This window comes from Tamandua tetradactyla, chromosome 23 (assembly GCF_023851605.1).
Source record: "Tamandua tetradactyla isolate mTamTet1 chromosome 23, mTamTet1.pri, whole genome shotgun sequence".
Taxonomy (NCBI): Eukaryota; Metazoa; Chordata; class Mammalia; order Pilosa; family Myrmecophagidae; genus Tamandua; species Tamandua tetradactyla.
Window position 1 is genome coordinate 2,688,710 of NC_135349.1, and position 17,572 is coordinate 2,706,281.

The window sequence follows — 17,572 nt, forward strand, 5'->3', positions numbered from 1 at the left end:
TTATTTTTAACTTTGTAACTACTTCATAGCAGAAAGTGTTTTTACTCTGCTAAATTGTATAATACTGAGAGTTTACAGTTGTAGAATGTGTGTAGTTACATGGCTAGTGACATTTATTGTCTGCATTTATTTCAACAAGAAGGGACTGTCTGTTGTATATAGCTTTTTGCCTTATAACGTCAGACATAATATTTGGCAATTCATTGGTCTACACTCATCTTCCTTATTTGCCATTTTCTCTTTATGGCATCTGATATAAGACTCAGTTTTATTCAAACTTGACGTTTCTCACTTTTATTTAGAACATCTGATTTAAAATACATTTCAGGATGTTTTTGTTTTAGGTTAATGAATAATATAAATAATGCCTACGAATATTATCTTTGAATTGGACTTTATTTCTTATTGGGATTCACAAAATACGAGCTTATTATTCATTTCTAAGAGTACTTACTGTGACATATAATTATAGGTTTTCAGTTAATAGAAGGACTATATGATGTCTGTTTACATAAATAGAATGTATTCATTTCTCCATATATCTGTGTGTGTGCGTGAATGTGTATTAGAGAACAATGGAGTCATAATTCTTTAAATGGAATTAGAAATTAAAGTTCTTCACTGTATTACCATGATGCCAGTTATATAACCATTTATATACTTCTCAATTAGTAGATGGTGGATAGGAGGTCTTCTCTTAGTTTTTTGAGGCATTTGTATTAGTGGGGGTGTAGTGGTAGAGAGTTAGCTTCTAGCTGACTAGAAGCCTGGACTTGATGACCCACTGGACTCTTTTTGCCTCTTTGTGATTGTCTTCATCCCTTCTTATAGCAGGCCTGCTTTCATCATACAGTGGGCATGGCTTCAGGCAGCTTCCAGACTTTAATTCTCACTGTTCCTTAACCAGAGAGGAATACAAAAAATTCCCTACAAAATAGTGTTCCAAAAATTCTAAGGAAGGACTTTAATTAGCTCAGTTTTGGTTTTAGCTTCTTCCTAGACCAATGGTAAGTACTAGTATAAAGTTAACATAAATTTAGCTTGGTTGAAATGTCCACCCCTCAACTCTGGTCTGGGAAGTAGTGTCACACTAGGGGAATGGTAGCTTTTTATCTGAGAAGGAGAGCTCAGATAAAATAATAGTTGTGTTTCCCATTACATTTAAACTTGAAATAACATACATATAATTGAAATTATTTCTTGAATTTACTTGTACATTTTTTTGAAGTTTTTTTATTAAAAAAATTAACAAACAAAACATTAAGATATCATTCCATTCTACATATACAATCAGTAATTCTTAATATCATCACATAGTTGCATATTCATCATTTCTTAGAACATTTGTATCGATTTAGAAAAAGAAATAAAAAGACAACAGAAAAAGAAATAAAATGATAACAGAGAAAAAAAAAGATTATACATACCATACCCCTTACGCCTCACTTTCATTTACCACTAGCATTTCAAACTAAATTTATTTTAACATTTGTTCCCCCTATTATTTATTTTTATTCCATATGTTCTACTCTTCTGTTGATATAGTAGCTAAAAGGAGCATCAGACACAAGGTTTTCACATTCACAGAGTCTCATTGTGAAAGCTATATCATTATACAATCATCAAGAAACATGGCTACTGGAACACAGCTCTACATTTTCAGGCAGTTCCCTCCAGCCTCTCCGCTACATCTTGAACAACAAGGTGATATCTACTTAATGCGTAAGAATAACCTCCAGGATAACCTCTCGACTCTATTTGGAATCTCTCAGCCATTGACACTTAGTCTCATTTCACTCTTCCCCCTTTGGTCGAGAAGGTTCTCTCAATCCCTTGATGTTAATTCTCAGCTCATTCTAGGGTTTTTCTCAGTCCCTTGATGCTGAGTCTCAGCTCATTCCAGGATCTCTGTCCCATGTTGCCAGGAAGGTCCACACCCCTGGGAGTCATGTCCCACGCAGAGAGGGGGAGGGTGGTGAGACTGCTCATGTTGGCTGGAGACAGGGGCCACATCTGAGCAACAAAAGAGGCTCTCTTGGGGGTGACTCTTAGGCCTAAATTTTAAGTAGACTTGACCTATCCTTTGTGGGGTTAAGTTTCATATGAACAAACCCCAAGACTGGGGGCTCAGCCTATAGCTTTGGTTGTCCACACTGCTTGTGAGAATATCAAGAATTCAACTTGGGGAAGTTGAATTTCTCCCCACTCTCACCATTCCCCGAAGGGGGCTTGCAAATACTAGTCCAGTCACTGATCAAATCACTCTGGGGTTCATCGGGGCATCACTCTGGACAAACCAACAAAATCTCATGTCCTACCTGAGATTCCAAGTACTTATGACATTCAATCAAACTATCTACATGAGTTATATTATGAAATGCTCTAGTCAAACTATAAATTTTGTAACAAATAAACATTTTTTGCTTTAGTCTCACACATAAGGTGACATTTTAAAGTATTAATTATCATCTATTTTCAGCACCCTGCAATAATGACATTCTTTTGTTCTTCCTCATGCAAAAACATTTTTAAAATTTGTACATTGTACATTTCACTATTATTATACACTCTAGGCATTCCTAGATTATACCATCTCAATCTTTACTGTCTATCTTTCTTTCTGATTTCATTTATGTCCCCAGCCCTCCTCCCTCTATCATTCTCACATGCAGCATCATTCAGTGTTTTAACATAATTACATTATAGTTAGGTAGTATTGTGTTGTCCATTTCTGAGTTTTTATATCCAGTCCTGTTTCACAGTCTGTTTCCCTTCAGCTCCAATTACCCAATATCTCACCCTATTTCTATCTCCTGATGGTCGCTGTTACCAAGGAAATATTCCAAGTTTATTCACTAACGTCAGTTCATATAAATGAGACCATACAGTACTTTGTCCTTTTGTTTCTGGCCAATCACACTCAGCATAATGTCCTTAAGGTCCATTCATGTTGTTACATACTTCATAACTTTATTTTGTCTTACAGCTGCATAATATTCCATCTTATGTAAATGTCACAGTTTGTTTAGTCAACCGTCTGTTGATGGACATTTTGGCTGTTTCCATCTCTTGGTAATTGTTAATAATGCTGCTATAAACATTGGTGTGTAAATGTCCATTTGTGTCCTTGGCCTTGTGTCCTTAGAGTAGAGACAGCATATAGATGGGTCCTGTTTTTTAATCCATTCTGCCAGACTATGTCGTTGGATTGGAGAGTTTAATCCATTAACCTTCAGTGTTATTACTGCATGGATAGTACTTTCTTCTACTATTTTGCCTTCTGGATTTTATATGTCATATCTAATTTTCCTTCTTTTTACCTTTACTCGTAGTCTTCCTTTCTACACTCTTCTCCACACCTCTCTCTTCTGTCTTCGTATCTGTCTCTAGTGTTCCCTTTAGTATTTCTTGCAGAGCTGGTCTCTTGGTCACAAATTCTCTCAGTGGTTTTTTTGTCTGAAAATGTTTTAATTTCTCCCTCATTTTTGAAGGACAGTTTTGCTGGATATAGGATTCTTGGTTGGCAGTTTTTCTCTTTTAATATTTTAAATATATTATCCCACTGTCTTCTCGCCTCCATGGTTTCTGCTGAGAGATCTGCGCATAGTCTTATTGGGCTTCCCTTGTATGTGATGGATTGCTTTTCTCTTGCTGCTTTCAAGATCCTCTCTTTCTCTTTGACCTCTGACATTGTGATTATTAAATGTCTTGGAGTATGTCTATTTGGATCTATTCTCTTTGGGGTAGGCTGTACTTCTTGGATCTGTAATTTTAAGTCCTTCATAAGAGTTGGAAAATTTTCAGTGATAATTTCCTCCATTAGTTTTTCTCCTCCTTTTCCCTTCTCTTCTCCTTCTGGGACACCCACAACACGTATATTCGTGCACTTCATATTGTCTTTCAATTCCCTGAGTCCCTGCTCATATTTTTCCATTTTTTTCCCTATAGTTTCTGTTTCTTGTCGGATTTCAGATGTTCCATCCTCCAGTTTTGAAATCCTATGTTCTGTCTCTCGAAATCTACCATTGTAGGTTTCCATTGTTTTTTTCATCTCTTCTACTGTGTCTTTCATTCCTATAAGTTCTGTGATTTGTTTTTTCAGACTTTTCAGTTTCTTCTTTTTGTTCTCTCCTTGCCTTCTTTATATCCTCCCTCAATTCATTGATTTGGTTTTTGATGAGGTTTTCCATGTCTGTCCGTACATTCTGAATTAATTGTTTCAGCTCCTGTATGTCATTTGAATTGCTGGTTTGTTCCTTTGACTGGGCCATATCTGCAATTTTCCTAGTGTGATTTGTTGTTTTTTCCTGGTGTCTAGGCATTTAGTTACCTTAATTAGTTTATTCTGGAGATTGCTTTCACTTCTTTTATCTAGGGTTTTCTTGCTGGATGAATTTGTTGTCTATCTGTTCTTTGACATTCCGTTCAGCTTTATCTGAACCTTTAGCTTAAGTTTTGTTTAACAGAGGAGAATTTTTCAGTCCTTGTTTTCTTGTTTCTTGCCCTGCTTGTGTGGTGCCTTCCCCCGCCACACACTTAGAAGGGTCTACTTAGATATTATAGGCCCCAGGCAGATTTTCCCAGACCAAACTGGCCTCCTATCAGGAGGAAAGAGTCACCTGCGTCGGTTTTCCCTGAAGGTGAGACCCAGCACTTGAGAAACTTTCTTGTGAAGTCTCTGGACTCTGTTTTTCTTATCCTGCCCTGTGTGTGGCACTTGTCTGACTGCAGGTCCTGCCAGCATAAGATGATGCGGTACCTTTAACTTCGGCAGACTCTCCCTGCTGGGGGTGTGGTGGAGACAGAGGAGAGGTTGTAGGCTTGTTTTAATGCCTTCAAATTACCAAGCCCTGGTGTCTGAATTCCTTGATGGAGGGATTCCACCTGGGTGGGGCTTCACCCCTCCCCTGGGGAAAGCACAGGCTCCAGACAAGCCCCCAAAAGAGCTCACTTCTGCCTATGCCTGGGGCAGTTGCAGCCTGAAAAGTCCTGCCGCTGCATCCAGAGGCAGTCAAACCTTTGTAGATACACAGCCACAAAAACCTGTTTCCTTCTTTTTCCCCCCTTTTCTGTCAGTCCTGCCCCCTTGGCTCCGGGGCAAAAATGAGCAACCTCCGCTTTGATCAGGTTTATCTAAGCTGGGGGCCTATTTTTAGTAGTCAGAATTTGTTAATTAGTTCCACAATTGGCGTTTGATTGTGCCCAGTCCCTGCTGCTGTTAAGTCCTTTCCTTTCCCCTCTGGGAAGTGGCCTGTGAGGGAGGGGCGCTGTCTGCCGCAGCTTTGGGAACTTACGGTTTTGGGGGGTGGTTGCAGCCGGTCCAGCTGGTCCAGACTGGGGTACGCTGTGTGTCTGGTCACTGACGTGGCCCCAGGAGCTGTTCTGTACTGTTTCTGGTTATTTAGTAGTTATTCTGGAGGATGAACTAAAACGCTCACGTTGTTAAGCCACCATCTTGACCTGGAAGTCTGTACATTTTTTGTTTACTCATCTTTTTAACTTTGAGTATACCCAATGTATAACTAGTGGTGAGCTCTAACAAATGACTGATAGAGCTTTCAAGATTTGATTTTCTCCCTAGCAATTTCAAATTACTAGAGGTAAATATAGACAGAGGTATCAGTAGTGCAAAGAAGACTGAGAAAGGAAGAGAGACCAGAGAAGCAAGAAGACAGTACATGTAAGTACTGACATTGTTATTTCTCTGTTACCATGTGGCAATGGTTGATACTCTTTGGATAGGTAGACACAAATTATTATAACTCCCAAATATATTTTATACAACCTTGGCAAAATTTGTAGGTAAGCCAGTTGACAATAAGTAAATCCGTTGGCAATAGGTAAATCTACTGGCAATAGATAACTCTATTGGCAATTAGTCAAATACTTGGAGTAAAGTAGCTCTGGTAGAATTTCTTTTGAAAGCATAAAGCATTGGATTAACTATCATTCTTTGGCTCCAGGGGCCTTTTCAATTTTTTCTTGCCCCCCCATGAACTTTTAACACCACAGATATACTGTACATCTGTTTATATACAGTATGCATATCTGTACTTTATACATAAAGAGTTAAATATAAAGATACTCTTGTTTTCAGTGCAGGATTAAGAATCAGTAAGTAAATTTTTAAAGTTACAATTAAGAATTAAAAGTCTATTAACAGGGGTGGGCAACGGTGGCTCAGCAGGCAGAGTTCTCACCTGCCATGCCGGAGACCCAGGTTGGATTCCCAGTGCCTGCCCATACAAAAGAAAAAAAAGACTATTAACATTTAACTTATAACTGTATGTGCTAAGTAACTTTTAGAGGAATTTATTTACTTTTGTAAATTACAATATATGAAATAACATAAAATTGTCAATTTATAGAAATGCATACCAGGAATAAAATAAAATATTTTAAAAATGCAAAACAATATTTTTCCAGTAAAAATAAAATTTATTGTTATTTTCCGTGAACTTAACTTTTAAATGTTGCTTGATATGAGAAAACAACTTGTAACTTGACTAAATGCTAGACATTCAATCAGATTCTGCCAACAGTTTACCTTTTAGCACTCGATATGGTTAATGGTGGATTGAATAACTTTTGTAGAATTAAATAATGAACTGTAAACATTTTGTCCTTAATTCCTAATGCCCAAATCACATGCAGAAGCACTGAGGAATAAATGTAACAGCCACAGGACAGCCCGTGACAAGCAGTACACACACACGCTCCACCTCTCGGGACTTTGTGACCAACGGGCTCAAGCACCTATCCTGTATAGTTTTGGTACATGGGTTTTTCTAAGATTTTGTGTGTCTTCCATGAATTCAGTATTGTTACTGCTAGAGTGATAACAAAGAAAAATCCAACAAATGAAAATTATAGAAGGAATAAAATTTGTCAGATAGGGTTGAGCTGGGATATTAAAGCCAATATCACTTTAATATCTAAGATATTTTTGCCTTTCACGATCCAGGTTTCTGGCAGGTGAGAATTCTACCACTGAACTACCCCTACACTACCCTCCTCAGGTAATTCTTAAAACTTTTGTACCAGGTCAGATTTGTATTGCAGTAAAAAGACCTTGGGCACAGAATCAAACCTAATATCTGAGAAGGGACAAGAAAGAGCTAGAAGGAAGTTTGCGTAAAGTGGCACCAAGTTTTCTGCAATTTGTTTCTTTACTTGTAGACACCACAGAATTCAACTCTTAAAAGATGTCTTTTCTCCATCGTATCAGCCACACATGACCTTTGTTTCATTGTGCAGGACTTAGGAATGCACCTTGAATAAAAGCAGTTTGTAGGGCAGTGCTAGAAATAAAAAGTACCTCATTTTGTGGAATAGATTTGTCCCTGGAAATTTCAAAGTAATTTCAAAAGTGAAATTATGTTTTTCCTTTAAGGTTTTCTGTTACAGGGTAAAAGGATTTCTTCATGTAAAGAGATAATTTTACCCTGAAATATTTGAAATAAAAATTTAAAACTACATATCCTGTGAGCAAACAATTGAAATATTTTAAAAGTGTATTTATCATATATTCATGATAGCAAGACATTTATGCTACCTTAGATTAAATTTAACAAAAGCCATGCAAGGCCTTTACGGAGACATAAAATGAGACAAAAGTAAATGCAACAGTGTACTGCATTCATGATGGAAAGAGTCAGTATCATTAAGATGGTACTATCCCCACATGAATCTGTAAGTTAAATTGCTGTCAGTAACTGAACATTTAAAACATGTTTTCATTTGGTATTTTCAAAGTTCACAAAAATAAAGAGAATGGTAAAGTCAACCCCATGTACCCATTATCCTGCTTTGGAAGACATTAAGTTTTTGCCAATCTTGTCCCAGTGTTTTTAGTGGTGGTGGTGTAGGGGCAGTTGTTTTGCCTTATTTTGCTTTCCTGGAGAATTTTAAAACAGTAGCAGAACTCGTGCCATTTTACCTATAATTACTTTGGTTTGCATGTCTATGATTGCCTTATTTGAATCGTGATGTTAAAAACAGCAACTAAAAGGTCCCTACACTGTATTTGGTTATGTCTCTTAAGCCTCTTTTATTCTATGATGGCGTTTCCCCTTTTTATTCATGCATGTGATTTCTTGAACTTGTGTAGTGGTTTTCTGTTTTTTTAAAAATTTGTTTTGTGTGTGTTCAGGTGGTATGAGCCTGATTTCTTTATTAGAAACCTTCCACCAGACGTTTTAGCATCTACCATGATTTCCTAACGGGTTGAAAACACAGTACATTTCTATTTATAGCATTCCTTCTGCTTTTATTAGTTAGAATTCTTTATAGAACTTTTTCCTCATCAGCTGTAGTTACCTTGAAACAATTTGTACTAGAAAAGAAGGATAAATGCACAGTCTTTTTCCTTTCTCAATTTTCAGAGTAATGATTTAATGCTTGCTTGTTTATCTGTTGCTGATAATAATTTATCCCTAAACTTAAGAAACAGAAATAGCAGCTGTTCTATTATGTATCATGATATGATAGGCAAGGTATTTTGAAGGGCTTAGCTGGGCAGATATAAGATATTTAGCTGGTGGGTAGACTGGTCTAGAGAATCCAGAATGGCTTCATTCAGATGTCTGGTGCCTTGATGGGCATATCAGAGAACTTACATGTGACCTCTCTGGCATGGTGGTCCCAAGACAGTTGTACTACTCCCATGGCAACTTCGAGCTTACAGAATGTTCCAAGAGGCCAGTGGATGCTGTAAGGCTTCTTGATACCTAGCGTTGAAAGCCTCAGAATATCACTTCTACTATATTCTATGATCAACTAAGTCACCAAGACCAGGTTCAAGGACAGGACAGTTAGACTTTACCTCTCAATGGTGAGAGAAGGAAAGAATTTGCAGCCATTTTAGTCTAACATGATATCCTAGAAAATTTCAGTGGTGACTGTTGATTTTGAAAAATGTAATATCTTTACTGACTCATAAATTGTTATGTATTTGCTTTACATATTTGCTTAATTCATGTCAGTCATTAGTTTAACTTTTTTTTTTTTTTCCTTCTTTTTTTATAACATGGGCAAGCTCCAGGAATTGAACCCAGGTCTCCGGCATGGCAGGCGAGAATTCTGCCACTGAGCCACCATTGCCTGCCCTTCTTTAACTTTTTATTTTGAATTAATTTCAATCTTATAGGATAGCTGCAAAAATGAAACAAACCCCATATAGAGAGCTCCAACATGCCTCTCCCCACCCATCCAGATATGTAGATCCACCACCCAGATATGTAGATCCACTTATTTTAAGTTTGCCACCTCTGCAATATCACTTTAATTATCAACTATTCTATCTACTGAAACTTTGAGAGCAGTTGCACACATTATATTCCTTGAACGCAGTACTTCCATGCGAATTTCCTACGAGCAAAGATATTCATTTATATAGTCACTCCTTCATTCTTAGATCCCATTCAGTATCACGTGTTGCATTTAATTGCCATTGTGTCTTTAGTTTCTTTCTGTTTTTTATTAATTGGAAAATTACTGATTTTTCACTACATTTTATGCATTTACATTTTAGATCCTGTAGGAAATAAAAAGTGGAGCTACAAATGAAAAATACAGTAGTACTGTTATTTATATTTATCCATATCATTGTCTTCACCAGAAGTCTTTATTTCTTCATGTGGCTTCAATCTGTTATCTAGTGTCCTTGCCTTTCAACCTGCAGAACTCCCCTTAGCATCTCCTGTTGGGTTGGTCTAATGTTGAAGTCTCTCAACTTTTGTTTTATCTGGCAAGGTCTTAATTCCTCCTTCAATTTTGAAAGAGAACTTTGCTGGATATAGAATTCTTGGTCAGCATTTTTCTTTTGCTTTCAGCACTTTCATATATCTTCCACTGCCACCTTGCCTCCATGGTTTCTGATGAAAAATAGGCACTTAATTAGGAAAGGAGAGGCTAAGCCTATTTATAATTGTGTCTAAGAGTCACCCCAGAGAACCTCTTTGTTGCTCATATGTGGTCTCTCTCTCTCTAAGCTGACTTGGCAGGTGAACTCGTTGCCGTGCCCCTATGTGGAATATTACTCTCAGGGTTATAAATCTCCCTGGCTAGTGAGACATGACTCCCTGGGATGAGCCAGAACCTGGCATCATGGGATTAAGAAAGCCGTCTTGACCAAAAGAGGGAAGAGAGAAATGAGACAAAATAAAAGCTTCAGTGGCTGAGAGATTTCAGACAGGGGTGAGAGGTTTTCCTAGAGGTTATTCTTATGCAATATATGGATGCTCTTTTTAGTTTATGGTGTATTGGCGTGGCTAGTAGGAAGTACCTGAAACTGTTGAACTGTATTCCAGTAGCCTTGATTCTTGAAGATGATTGTGTAATATATAGCTTTTACAATGTGACCATGTGATTATGAAAGAAAAAAAATTAGTTTCTCAAGTACTGAAAATGTAATACAATATTTGAATATTGGCTAGGATGAGAGCAAATGGCATGTGCACAATATCCATTCATTTTATCTATATTTACTGATCTAGATTTGAAGACTAGTACATGTTACTTGTTAGGAGCTTATATACCTGCTCTGCTATATTTGTGTGTCTGTCTGTACTACTTTCAATGATTCTGAAGTATGAACACTTGCTATGTATGTGCCTTATGTCAGCTATTGTAAAAGAAGCGCAAAACTGGATCTCTCATGGAATGTAATCTGGTTTTCAGGATATAGCATTCCTGTGAATTATAAATGACAAAGAAATACCACATATGGAAAATAATATGCAGAAAATAAATGCAAAAGGAACTTACAAAATGGAAAGCTCCATGCAATTTAGTGCAGTTTAGTGCAAAACACTCAGTAAGACATGTTGGTTATATGTGTAGTATTTAATTCAGATTCTTAGGAAAGGCTTTAAGGAGTACTGAAGAATTGATCAGACACAAAGGCTGGTAAAGTCTGGCTATTCAGAGAGTAATGGGGAAGGTACTTAAATATTATGTATTCTCAAGAAATTCATTTGGAGATACCTATTCATCTCTGAAGAGATGAAGACTGAGTTTTAGAAAATAAATTTCTCCTAAATACTGTTATAAAGTTTGAATATTTCTTTATGATTTTATTACTTCCCATCTGTGGTAGATGTTTTATTGAAGTTATTTGGATGTTATCATCGAGCTGTGATAATGATGTTTTAAAGGTCAGATACGAAACACAATTAAATTTTCTAAGTGAGATAAGAATATGCATTAAGAAAGGCAAAGAACTAAAAAGAAGTAGTTCTTTTTTTTTTTATGTGGGCCATTTTATGACATTTTGAGGTGTTTAAATAAATCACAATGTTGTTTTTCTTCTTGATTGCAATTTTCCCTTCACTATTTGTGCAGCTTAAAAATAGAAACCAAAGTGTTTAAGTTTCAACATTATTGAGTCTACTAGCACAAACTTTGTAACTCTCCTTGGAAACTTATGATTAAAATTATTTTGTTCTTATAAAAGTGTGATGATTCTGATTAATACCTATGTACACTTTGGTTTATAATAAATCAGATAAACCATCTTTCCTGTACCTCTTTTTCTCATTAGTTTATTCATTATGATATCTTTAAGACTCCTGTAATATAAAATCTTGTGATTTTAACTTTTTACTTTTCCCCAATAAATGATGAATAATTGTCTCTTTCATAAGTTTGGAAACTAATTCTGGAAAATTGTTAGTTGTTATCGCCCATCTAAAATTATTTGAATATTGTTACTATTTGAAAAGGCTTTCTGTTTAATTTGTGGTACTGACTCATAATGCCACTGAAAAACAGGGTGTTTTTATTTTGGCTCTAATTTAAGGAGAAGTTGTTTAGGTAGCATAATAACTTAGACGAGCAAAGTTTCTTAGTACCTGTCTGGAAAATTAAAGATGATATCTAGATTAAAAAAAAGACTCATTTTTAAAATAAAAAATGACCAATGGTTACATATACATTGTAATGGTCTGTTACTGTTGTCTGTTTCCATGGTGACTGCTCACTTGTGTCCTTTCTGAGAAGGTCCCTGGACAGTGAGGTAGTGTATAAAAAGTTGCGTTAAAGTGATAAGATTTTTTTTTTGTAGCTCCAAATAGATTCCTTCTAACATATGGTTTTTTCACTATTGTATTATCACTGGTTTGTAGGAATTTACATTTTTTCTACATGGTTTATTATTTTTTGCCATGTTTGGCAACAAGCAGTTAATTTACCCTCAGGTTATGGAGAATTGATAACATTGCTATTAATGGAGTCTGTTGGCGTTTCTTAGATTATGTAAATAATATATTCATCTTCTCTTTTCACTTGATGTTTCTTGGGGGTACAAGTTATTCTGTGGAAAAGGAATTCTGAAATGGTTATAATTATTAAATACTTCCAAACTGGCTTTGAAAGCTTCTCTGGGCTGTAAGCCAGTTCATTCTTGTCAGTGCTTTTACATGACCGAGGTCAATTACTTCAGAGCTTGAACAACTGCAGCCCTGGTAAATGGTCCGATTCTGTCTAGTGATACAATATGGGATTCTTTTAAATGCCACTATAATTGGTTTTTTAATAAATGCATTTTGATTAGACAAGAATGTAAAAGCTATTTTGGAGTATTTTCAAAAGCATGAAGTTTGAAAGAGTATAACTTGCTAATTTTGTGTTCTCTAATATATGTAACAAGATTGAGGTTTCAATGTTTATTTAAGTAAATGAAAATACAATGAATATTTTCATTATTCATACGAGCCTTTTATGTTAAGGGAATTGCATTTACGTGGAAAGGTATTGAATGAGGTGCAAGAGGGCTAGGGTCCTGATCATGGCCTTTACGTGTACAGGTAAGTGACTTTGTGACCTTAGAAGCCTCAGTTTTCTCAGTTTCAAGGAAATCTAGTCTGCTATTCCTATTTGTAAAACCTTTTGTATTCTGGGAATGCTTTGCAGATGAAATGAGTATGGCATTTTTGTGGCTCTACAAGTACTCTTATTTTACAGGACCTTCATGTTTGAGGGGAGGGTAGAGTAATTGGGGATAAAACTTGGAAATGTAGTGTCCAGAAAACAAAGTCTTTATTGCTGGACAAAGTAGCACAGATTTTATTCCTTAAAAGTGCACATATTAGAAATAAGCACCCAGGGGACTGTCCCCAGGTTTTAATGTTTATCCTGAACATAGGATGTTAAAATTTTTGAATTTATAGACCTTTGCAAGTGTATGCTCTCTCCTGTTCCCCATAATTCCTACCTCTCTTGAGTCTCATATTGGACCATTTTATTGTGTTTTGCCTTTGAAAATGTTTGAACACTCCTGTAGGGGTGATATATAGACCTAGAAGGACTTTGAGCAGTAGAGTAACATTGTCATGTTTTTAAGAAAACCTACTTTGGCAACACTGTGCAGGGTGGATTGAGTTAGGAGCTCAGTGGTGGTTAGAGTAACTAGCCAGTAATCTTGATTTCGTCCTCAGTATAGTGCTTAATTTTCTGAACAGACTGTAGAATAAGTTAGTCATGCAGTTAATCCAAATGATCTTTTGTCCTCATTTAAAAGTTGATGCATTAGAATATGAACTCAGTTAATTCCATTTCACTGAACTTCTCTTGGCATGGAAGTTGAATGCATGCATTGTGCCAGGCACTTAGCTTAAAAAATATATATATATATATATAAACATGCACATACTGTATGCACTTACGTGAGAAAGCTTTTCAAATAGTTCAGACTATATAAAAATCCTAAATTTGTACTTAAGCAGTAAGTGTGTTTCTGTATATGGAGTTACTACTTGTGAGGAAATCAGAGTGGATTTTTTTTTTCTCTTCCTGCTGCTTACTGCCTTGCTATATTGTTGTCAAGATCAAATAATCTGGAGTCAGACAGTCCTCTGTTCAAATCTCATCTCTGTTTCTTAAAATTTGAGTAAATTAGTTAATCTACTTAAGGATTGGTTTCTTAATTTATAGATTATTTTGTGGTTAAATGAAGCAACATATCAAAAGCACTTAGCTTTACCATCTGGACTATGGTACTTGGTGTCTAAACAAGCATAAGCCAGTCTTCTGTTTTTTTATTGAGTTTGAGAAGAGGGGGTATTTAGGGATAAAATACTAATCTCTGATCATTCATCTAAGACTTTTTGAATGATTGAAAATACGCATAAGGCCCACGAGTAAACATGACCACATGATGTAAGGAGATTTGCATGCACATGTATGCAAATATTGACTACACACAACATGAATTTAGAAAGTTAATCGTGAATGGAAAAGGAATGTTCATTGTGTAAAATAAACATGAATGGTAAATTTGTAATGTAAGTGTCCATGTTTATACTAAAACAGAAGATCAACAAATATCCTTTTTTTTTTTTTCCAACCTCTCTGTGGGCAAGATTGAGTCAAGTACAGGGTGAATGAGGCAAAGAGATTTGGTTACCAAAGGGACCAAGAATCCTGGAGTTTATCTTTTCACCAAAAATTGCTGTCTGTTTATAATGGATAGGAAAAACAAACCACAGAGGCAAGGAATACTGGCGTGCACAAAAGATGCTTGCAGTTTGAAAGACGTTTATAAAAGGCAGGTTTGTTTTGCCCTTAGCTTATATCCTATTCAGAATCCACTGGACGTCATGTTAACATTGTCCTAGATCACATCAGGAATTTTCTAATACTATGTTTGCTCTTACCCGTTATCAAATCTTTGTCTTTCAACGACTCGTTGAGAGCAAAGCTTCTAGGAGCCCTCTTTCATGATGGTAGGCTTCATGGAAGGTGCATCCTAGTAAGTAACATTTTTTTGTGAGCAATACTACGATTGGCTGGTTTCAGCACCCTGCTTGTAGTAAGATGTGTGACTGTTGCTGTGCTTTTTCATAGGCTCAGGTTCGAACAGTGGTTCAGTATAGGAGTGTAGTAATAACTGTAGTATTTCACGTGATTCTCTTTTCCCTTCTTTGCTGCAGAAGAACTTAAAGGCCATAAAATCTAATTCATTCTGTCTTTACTCTCCTAAAATCTTTGACCCCAAAACTTTATCTTTCACTTTGAGGTAACTTCCCATCTTATTTCTTTATCTAAAATTTTCTAATGTAGATAAAATATTACATGTACATAGTTTTAAAAATCAAGACATAATAAAAACAGTTAGTTGCCCATACCCACCCCTTTAAGCTCCAGGACCTAAACTTTTTTTTAAAACACTTTTTATTGTGAAATATAACATATATAGAAAATGGTAAATTTCAGAGTACATTTTAACAGTTTTAGAACAAATTCAAAATATGATATGGGTTACAGTTCCACCATTTCAGGCATTTCCCTCTAGCTGCTCTAAGACACTGGAGACTAAAGAGAAATATCAATATAATGATTCAGTAGTCCTACTCATTTGTTAAATGCTATCTTCTCTGTTATAACTACTCCTTGTCCTTTGATCCTTCTCCCACACTTTAGGAATATTTGGGCAATGGCATTCTAACTTCTTCAAGTTGAAAAGGGGTGTTGATCATTTGGGATAGGGGTGTGCAGCTGGGTATTCTTTAGGGTTTCCAGGAATATTCTAGGTTGGAGCTTAGCATACCATTCCAATCCCCAAACTTTTTAACTTTTTCCTTCTATTTGCTTTCATGTTTCATATATATACATACATACATATATTTACATATACATATACACACACACACGTACCACACACACATGTTTTGTCTTGCATTGTCAATTTTAGACATCAATTTTCTCCTATACATGTTGAGGATTTAGGACTCTTATACTGTTTTTAGTTTGTAAGTTGCTGGAATGCAATATACCAGAAATGGAATGGCTTTTAAAAAGGGAATTTATTAAGTTGCAGGTTTACATGAAAATGTCCAAATTAAGTCAAAGCAATAAAAATATCCAAACTAAGGTACTTAGGGAAAGTACCATTGGCTTAAGAAGGCCAATGATTTTTAGAGTTTCTCGTTCAGCTGGAAAGGCACATGGTCTGCTAACTTTCTCTCCAGGCTTCTTCAAAGCTTTCCCAGGGATGTTTTCTATATTTATCTCCAAAAGTTTCTGACTGTGTGGGCTCTGTTGGTTCTAAAGCTGTTTCTTTCTTAAATGGTTCCTTCTTAAAGGACTCCAGTAAGCAACCCCTCCTTGAATGGGTAGAGACAAATCTCCATGGAAACCATCTAATCAAAAGGTACCACCCATAATTGGGTGGAAGGTGGATTACGTCTCCATGGAAACAAACAGATCCCACCCAGTAATATTGAATGAGGATTAAAGAACTTGTTTTTTTTTAACTTGGGGTATATAACAGTTTCAAACTGGCACCAGCTACCTTCTTGATCCCATTTTCCCTGGGGAGGGTATGTGGCCAGTTGGAACTGTTGCAGTGTCTGGTTTAGAGTAGTGATAGTGATGATGGAAATAGATCAGATTACCATTAGAAAAGTAGGTTCAGTAGGACTTGCTGATAGGTCACATTTAAGGGTAAGTTGGAAGATGAGGAAGAAATCCAAGAAGACTTCTAAATTTTTGACTTTACATCTGTTTGAATGAATAAATGGTATTGTCCTGAATGAGAATGGAGAAACTGATTGCCTGCAGGCTTAGGGAAGGGGTGAGACAAAAGTTTAGTTTAAACTTTGTTTGCAATGTCTCTTCAGACATTTAAGTGCAGATATCAAGTAAACTGTCCCCTATCTGCTGCCTCAGCATTTGGCATGGAAATCTACCCAGCTACTCAGGACAGATGTAAGTCATCATTTCTGTTCCTTTCCCCCTACTCCTACCTTGTCCATTACCAGTCCCGATTTCTACTTCCTTAAAGAATCTTAAATCCAGTCACTTCTCTTTATCCTCACAACCTTCATTTTATTCTCACTTAGATTATTGCAGCAGCCTGCTAATGGGCTCCATTCTTCCACTCTTATCTTCCTGCAGTCTCCCTTTCACAGAACTGCCAGTCTTTTCTGAATTGCTTTTATCTTCCTGTCCCTACTAACTTCTTGTTGTTAACATAGAGTCCCAACTCTTAATAGGCTTTTGAAAATATTTCACACTCTGACATCAGGGTTTGTGGGTTCTCCTGTTTCTCTTTTTCCCTCCTTCTCAGTGCCCTAGTGACACTGAGCTACTTCTGTCAGTTCTTCTTTTGTACCGTCTCTCTCCAAACAGTTTTTTGCCTAAGCTGTACATTCTGTCTTGAACATGGCTACTAGTCCTTCAGATCTTAATTTAGATATAACTTCCTTTGGAAAGTCTTCCCTCACCTTCAGAGATCAGTGAATTGCCCTGGTGTGTGCCTTTGCTTTCTCTCACAAGAGGGAATACAGCATTTAATTGCAACTGTTGGAATTGCTCCTTGAGTTCCCCCACCCCACTTTTTTTGGGTAGGAGTTGTTGTCTGTGTTATTCACTGCTGCATTCCCAGTAACTCTGACTGGGTCTGGTATCCAGAGGCCTTCAGTAAACATCTGCAGTTAAAAGAATGAAGGTATAAATAAATGATTAAAAAAGTAAACATAATAACAGAATACTTAGGTCCAATAGTAAAGTTATCAGAGTGTGACGTTGAGGAGTCTGCTCTCAGTCAATAAAATAGATGTATTTTCAGGAA

At 36.4% G+C, this 17,572-nt stretch overlaps 1 protein-coding gene across 6 annotated transcripts in view; it reads left to right on the plus strand.

The window, feature by feature from the left end:
- The window catches only part of SDK1 (sidekick cell adhesion molecule 1), a 1,057,379-nt gene that overhangs the window by 128,555 nt on the left and 911,252 nt on the right, over positions 1-17,572 (plus strand). Inside the window, exon 1 of one of the 6 annotated variants that reach the window (XM_077140485.1) lies at positions 1,212-12,016. The exons of the other annotated variants lie outside the window; for them this stretch is intronic. The gene's annotated coding sequence lies outside the window, so the exon portion shown is untranslated. Of the gene's footprint in view, positions 1-1,211; positions 12,017-17,572 lie in introns of those variants that run through there. 6 annotated transcript variants of the gene reach the window in all.